We start from the raw sequence: 7817 nt of genomic DNA on the forward strand, positions 1-7817 counted from the left end.
CTGACCTTTGTTGTGTATGTAACCATGGAGATTGTGATGTCGCCTAGGCCCACCAAAGAACAGCCTTGTCAGAAGCAGCACTGCCATGAGCATAAGTAGCAGCACCATAGGTTGTCAAATAAGTTGGATTTAACCAAGACAAGTGAGTCCAATAGGATGCAGGTATGTCCTCTATCCTTACAGCTTCCCGTGGCTGTTGGTTTTATACCGTTTGGGGACAGCCAAGGAGGCGTCAGCAGGCAACACAGGTAAGTGTGTGCTTGTATGTGTGTGTGTGTGTGTGTGTGTGTGTGTGTGTTTCCTATGCAGATCCTAAACCCAGTATCAAATGCAAGTAGGAGGAGTAAGAAGGGTTCCTGCCAAAGCCAGGTTATGGATTGCATTTAAAAATGGTCCATCAGAGTGAAATGGACTCCCATCTTCCTGCTTAGCAATAATGATATGGGTTTAGGGTCTGCTGTGTGTACTGGTGGGTGACTGCCACCCAGCCAGAGTGTGTATGGGAGGCTGCCAGCCAGCCTCCCTTCCTACAAGTAGTGATGGTGCATGTGAAGGGGACAGCGTTGGTTCCTCCCATTTCACAGTTATCACTTCTCATCCTTCCTTTTGGCTGGTATCAAATGTGGTGTCTGTTTATATCAGTTTAATATCTGATATGTCTCCTATCTCGTAGCATATATTAAGTGCACCACCAGGTTTCAGTGTTGGAAAGAAAGATTATCTGTTTATTTGCTGCAGCTGCTTGCTGGCTAGTCCAGTGGGCCCCTACTGCAGGCAATAGACAATAGGTGGTGGCTATGTGCCTAGGTGGATAGGACATCAGCTATGAGGCATTTGTTTGTACAAACTGCTGCTCACAACTAATGTTGTAATATAGTGTCTCCATCTGCTGGTGGTATTGAATAAGCAATAGTGCAATGATAGGGTCTGAAAAAGAAGAAAAATAAGAAGCAGCAGCATAGGAAAGAAGGAAAACATGGAGAGAAGAAAAAAAGAAGGTAAAAATGAGGTGAAAACATGTTTAAAAAGTATTTCCATCTCTCTCTCTCTCTATATGTATATACATATATATATATATATATATATATATATATATATATATATATATTTAAAAGAAAAAAAATTATATATATATATATATATATATATATATATATACATATAGAGAGAGAGATAGAGAAATATATATAGAGATAGATGGGTGGATAGATAGATAGATAGATAGACATACATACACACATACACACATACACACATACATACATACATACATACATACATATGTGTGTATTGTTGGAGTTGCAAACATGGGTGCACTTGACAAACTCAGTGCTGCTATTCCCCATTGAAAGATTGTTGCACCCAGGACCCTTAGCACTGGGATATGCTACTCAATACCACTGGCATGGCCAGGTGTAAACAACATCTGACCTTTGTTGTGTATGTAACCATGGAGATTGTGATGTCGCCTAGGCCCACCAAAGAACAGCCTTGTCAGAAGCAGCACTGCCATGAGCAGAAGTAGCAGCACCATAGGTTGTCAAATAAGTTGGATTTAACCAAGACAAGTGAGTCCAATAGGATGCAGGTATGTCCTCTATCCTTACAGCTTCCCGTGGCTGTTGGTTTTATACCGTTTGGGGACAGCCAAGGAGGCGTCAGCAGGCAACACAGGTAAGTGTGTGCTTGTATGTGTGTGTGTGTGTGTGTGTGTGTTTCCTATGCAGATCCTAAACCCAGTATCAAATGCAAGTAGGAGGAGTAAGAAGGGTTCCTGCCAAAGCCAGGTTATGGATTGCATTTAAAAATGGTCCATCAGAGTGAAATGGACTCCCATCTTCCTGCTTAGCAATAATGATATGGGTTTAGGGTCTGCTGTGTGTACTGGTGGGTGACTGCCACCCAGCCAGAGTGTGTATGGGAGGCTGCCAGCCAGCCTCCCTTCCTACAAGTAATGATGGTGCATGTGAAGGGGACAGCGTTGGTTCCTCCCCTTTCACAGTTATCACTTCTCATCCTTCCTTTTGGCTGGTATCAAATGTGTTGTCTGTTTATATCAGTTTAATATCTGATATGTCCCCTATCTGATAGCATATATTAAATGCACCACCAGGTTTCAGTGTTGGAAAGAAAGATTATCTGTTTATTTGCTGCAGCTGCTTGCTGGCTAGTCCAGTGGGCCCCTACTGCAGGCAATAGACAATAGGTGGTGCCTATGTGCCTAGGTGGATAGGACATCAGCTATGAGGCATTTGTTTGTACAAACTGCTGCTCACAACTAATGTTGTAATATAGTGTCTCCATCTGCTGGTGGTATTGAATAAGCAATAGGGCAATGATAGGGTCTGAAAAATAAGAAGCAGCAGCATAGGAAAGAAGGAAAACATGGAGAGAAGAAAAAAAGAAGGTAAAAATGAGGTGAAAACATGTTTAAAAAAGTATTTCCATCTCTCTCTCTCTATATATGTATATACATATATATATATATATATATATATATATTTAAAAGAAAAAAAAATTATATATATATATATATATACATATAGAGAGAGAGAGAGATAAATATATATAGAGATAGATGGGTGGATAGATAGATAGATAGATAGACATACATACACACATACACACATACATACATATGTGTGTATTGTTGGAGTTGCAAACATGGGTGCACTTGACAAACTCAGTGCGGCTATTCCCCATTGAAAGATTGTTGCACCCAGGACCCTTAGCACTGGGATATGCTACTCAATACCACTGGCATGGCCAGGTGTAAACAACATCTGACCTTTGTTGTGTATGTAACCATGGAGATTGTGATGTCGCCTAGGCCCACCAAATAACAGCCTTGTCAGAAGCAGCACTGCCATGAGCAGAAGTAGCAGCACCATAGGTTGTCAAATAAGTTGGATTTAACCAAGACAAGTGAGTCCAATAGGATGCGGGTATGTCCTCTATCCTTACAGCTTCCCGTGGCTGTTGGTTTTATACCGTTTGGGGACAGCCAAGGAGGCGTCAGCAGGCAACACAGGTAAGTGTGTGCTTGTGTGTGTGTGTGTTTCTTATGCAGATCCTAAACCCAGTATCAAATGCAAGTAGGAGGAGTAAGAAGGGTTCCTGCCAAAGCCAGGTTATGGATTGCATTTAAAAATGGTCCATCAGAGTGAAATGGACTCCCATCTTCCTGCTTAGCAATAATGATATGGGTTTAGGGTCTGCTGTGTGTACTGGTGGGTGACTGCCACCCAGCCAGAGTGTGTATGGGAGGCTGCCAGCCAGCCAGCCTCCCTTCCTACAAGTAGTGATGGTGCATGTGAAGGGGACAGCGTTGGTTCCTCCCCTTTCACAGTTATCACTTCTCATCCTTCCTTTTGGCTGGTATCAAATGTGGTGTCTGTTTATATCAGTTTAATATCTGATATGTCCCTTATCTGATAGCATATATTAAGTGCACCACCAGGTTTCAGTGTTGGAAAGAAAGATTATCTGTTTATTTGCTGCAGCTGCTTGCTGGCTAGTCCAGTGGGCCCCTACTGCAGGAAATAGACAATAGGTGGTGCCTATGTGCCTAGGTGGATAGGACATCAGCTATGAGGCATTTGTTTGTACAAACTGCTGCTCACAACTAATGTTGTAATATAGTGTCTCCATCTGCTGGTGGTATTGAATAAGCAATAGTGCAATGATAGGGTCTGAAAAAGAAGAAAAATAAGAAGCAGCAGCATAGGAAAGAAGGAAAACATGGAGAGAAGAAAAAAAGAAGGTAAAAATGAGGTGAAAACATGTTTAAAAAAGTATTTCCATCTCTCTCTCTCTATATATATGTATATACATATATATATATATATATATATATATATATATATTTAAAAGAAAAAAAATTATATATATATATATATATATACATATAGAGAGAGAGAGATAAATATATATAGAGATAGATGGGTGGATAGATAGATAGATAGATAGATAGACATACACACATACACACATACACACATACATACATACATACATATGTGCGTATTGTTGGAGTTGCAAACATGGGTGCACTTGACAAACTCAGTGCGGCTATTCCCCATTGAAAGATTGTTGCACCCAGGACCCTTAGCACTGGGATATGCTACTCAATACCACTGGCATGGCCAGGTGTAAACAACATCTGACCTTTGTTGTGTATGTAACCATGGAGATTGTGATGTCGCCTAGGCCCACCAAAGAACAGCCTTGTCAGAAGCAGCACTGCCATTAGCAGAAGTAGCAGCACCATAGGTTGTCAAATAAGTTGGATTTAACCAAGACAAGTGAGTCCAATAGGATGCAGGTATGTCCTCTATCCTTACAGCTTCCCGTGGCTGTTGGTTTTATACCGTTTGGGGACAGCCAAGGAGGCGTCAGCAGGCAACACAGGTAAGTGTGTGCTTGTATGTGTGTGTGTGTGTGTGTGTGTGTGTGTTTCCTATGCAGATCCTAAACCCAGTATCAAATGCAAGTAGGAGGAGTAAGAAGGGTTCCTGCCAAAGCCAGGTTATGGATTGCATTTAAAAATGGTCCATCAGAGTGAAATGGACTCCCATCTTCCTGCTTAGCAATAATGATATGGGTTTAGGGTCTGCTGTGTGTACTGGTGGGTGACTGCCACCCAGCCAGAGTGTGTATGGGAGGCTGCCAGCCAGCCTCCCTTCCTACAAGTAATGATGGTGCATGTGAAGGGGACAGCGTTGGTTCCTCCCCTTTCACAGTTATCACTTCTCATCCTTCCTTTTGGCTGGTATCAAATGTGGTGTCTGTTTATATCAGTTTAATATCTGATATGTCCCCTATCTGATAGCATATATTAAATGCACCACCAGGTTTCAGTGTTGGAAAGAAAGATTATCTGTTTATTTGCTGCATCTGTTTGCTGGCTAGTCCAGTGGGCCCCTACTGCAGGCAATAGACAATAGGTGGTGCCTATGTGCCTAGGTGGATAGGACATCAGCTATGAGGCATTTGTTTGTACAAACTGCTGCTCACAACTAATGTTGTAATATAGTGTCTCCATCTGCTGGTGGTATTGAATAAGCAATAGTGCAATGATAGGGTCTGAAAAAGAAGAAAAATAAGAAGCAGCAGCATAGGAAAGAAGGAAAACATGGAGAGAAGAAAAAAAGAAGGTAAAAATGAGGTGAAAACATGTTTAAAAAGTATTTCCATCTCTCTCTCTCTCTATATGTATATACATATATATATATATATATATATATATATATATATTTAAAAGAAAAAAAATTATATATATATATATATATATATATATATATACATATAGAGAGAGAGATAGAGAAATATATATAGAGATAGATGGGTGGATAGATAGATAGATAGATAGACATACATACACACATACACACATACACACATACATACATACATACATACATATGTGTGTATTGTTGGAGTTGCAAACATGGGTGCACTTGACAAACTCAGTGCTGCTATTCCCCATTGAAAGATTGTTGCACCCAGGACCCTTAGCACTGGGATATGCTACTCAATACCACTGGCATGGCCAGGTGTAAACAACATCTGACCTTTGTTGTGTATGTAACCATGGAGATTGTGATGTCGCCTAGGCCCACCAAAGAACAGCCTTGTCAGAAGCAGCACTGCCATGAGCAGAAGTAGCAGCACCATAGGTTGTCAAATAAGTTGGATTTAACCAAGACAAGTGAGTCCAATAGGATGCAGGTATGTCCTCTATCCTTACAGCTTCCCGTGGCTGTTGGTTTTATACCGTTTGGGGACAGCCAAGGAGGCGTCAGCAGGCAACACAGGTAAGTGTGTGCTTGTATGTGTGTGTGTGTGTGTGTGTGTGTTTCCTATGCAGATCCTAAACCCAGTATCAAATGCAAGTAGGAGGAGTAAGAAGGGTTCCTGCCAAAGCCAGGTTATGGATTGCATTTAAAAATGGTCCATCAGAGTGAAATGGACTCCCATCTTCCTGCTTAGCAATAATGATATGGGTTTAGGGTCTGCTGTGTGTACTGGTGGGTGACTGCCACCCAGCCAGAGTGTGTATGGGAGGCTGCCAGCCAGCCTCCCTTCCTACAAGTAGTGATGGTGCATGTGAAGGGGACAGCGTTGGTTCCTCCCATTTCACAGTTATCACTTCTCATCCTTCCTTTTGGCTGGTATCAAATGTGGTGTCTGTTTATATCAGTTTAATATCTGATATGTCCCCTATCTCGTAGCATATATTAAGTGCACCACCAGGTTTCAGTGTTGGAAAGAAAGATTATCTGTTTATTTGCTGCAGCTGCTTGCTGGCTAGTCCAGTGGGCCCCTACTGCAGGCAATAGACAATAGGTGGTGGCTATGTGCCTAGGTGGATAGGACATCAGCTATGAGGCATTTGTTTGTACAAACTGCTGCTCACAACTAATGTTGTAATATAGTGTCTCCATCTGCTGGTGGTATTGAATAAGCAATAGTGCAATGATAGGGTCTGAAAAAGAAGAAAAATAAGAAGCAGCAGCATAGGAAAGAAGAAAAAAAGAAGGTAAAAATGAGGTGAAAACATGTTTAAAAAAGTATTTCCATCTCTCTCTCTCTATATATGTATATACATATATATATATATATATATATATATATATATATATATATATTTAAAAGAAAAAAAAATTATATATATATATATATATATATACATATAGAGAGAGAGAGAGAGAGATAAATATATATAGAGATAGATGGGTGGATAGATAGATAGATAGATAGACATACATACACACATACACACATACACACATACACACATACACACATACATACATATGTGTGTATTGTTGGAGTTGCAAACATGGGTGCACTTGACAAACTCAGTGCGGCTATTCCCCATTGAAAGATTGTTGCACCCAGGACCCTTAGCACTGGGATATGCTACTCAATACCACTGGCATGGCCAGGTGTAAACAACATCTGACCTTTGTTGTGTATGTAACCATGGAGATTGTGATGTCGCCTAGGCCCACCAAAGAACAGCCTTGTCAGAAGCAGCACTGCCATGAGCAGAAGTAGCAGCACCATAGGTTGTCAAATAAGTTGGATTTAACCAAGACAAGTGAGTCCAATAGGATGCAGGTATGTCCTCTATCCTTACAGCTTCCCGTGGCTGTTGGTTTTATACCGTTTGGGGACAGCCAAGGAGGCGTCAGCAGGCAACACAGGTAAGTGTGTGCTTGTGTGTGTGTGTGTTTCTTATGCAGATCCTAAACCCAGTATCAAATGCAAGTAGGAGGAGTAAGAAGGGTTCCTGCCAAAGCCAGGTTATGGATTGCATTTAAAAATGGTCCATCAGAGTGAAATGGACTCCCATCTTCCTGCTTAGCAATAATGATATGGGTTTAGGGTCTGCTGTGTGTACTGGTGGGTGACTGCCACCCAGCCAGAGTGTGTATGGGAGGCTGCCAGCCAGCCAGCCTCCCTTCCTACAAGTAGTGATGGTGCATGTGAAGGGGACAGCGTTGGTTCCTCCTCTTTCACAGTTATCACTTCTCATCCTTCCTTTTGGCTGGTATCAAATGTGGTGTCTGTTTATATCAGTTTAATATCTGATATGTCCCCTATCTGATAGCATATATTAAGTGCACCACCAGGTTTCAGTGTTGGAAAGAAAGATTATCTGTTTATTTGCTGCAGCTGCTTGCTGGCTAGTCCAGTGGGCCCCTACTGCAGGCAATAGACAATAGGTGGTGCCTATGTGCCTAGGTGGATAGGACATCAGCTATGAGGCATTTGTTTGTACAAACTGCTGCTCACAACTAATGTTGTAA

The sequence above is a fragment of the Hyla sarda genome, unplaced genomic scaffold (assembly GCF_029499605.1).
Source record: "Hyla sarda isolate aHylSar1 unplaced genomic scaffold, aHylSar1.hap1 scaffold_74, whole genome shotgun sequence".
NCBI lineage: Eukaryota > Metazoa > Chordata > Amphibia > Anura > Hylidae > Hyla > Hyla sarda.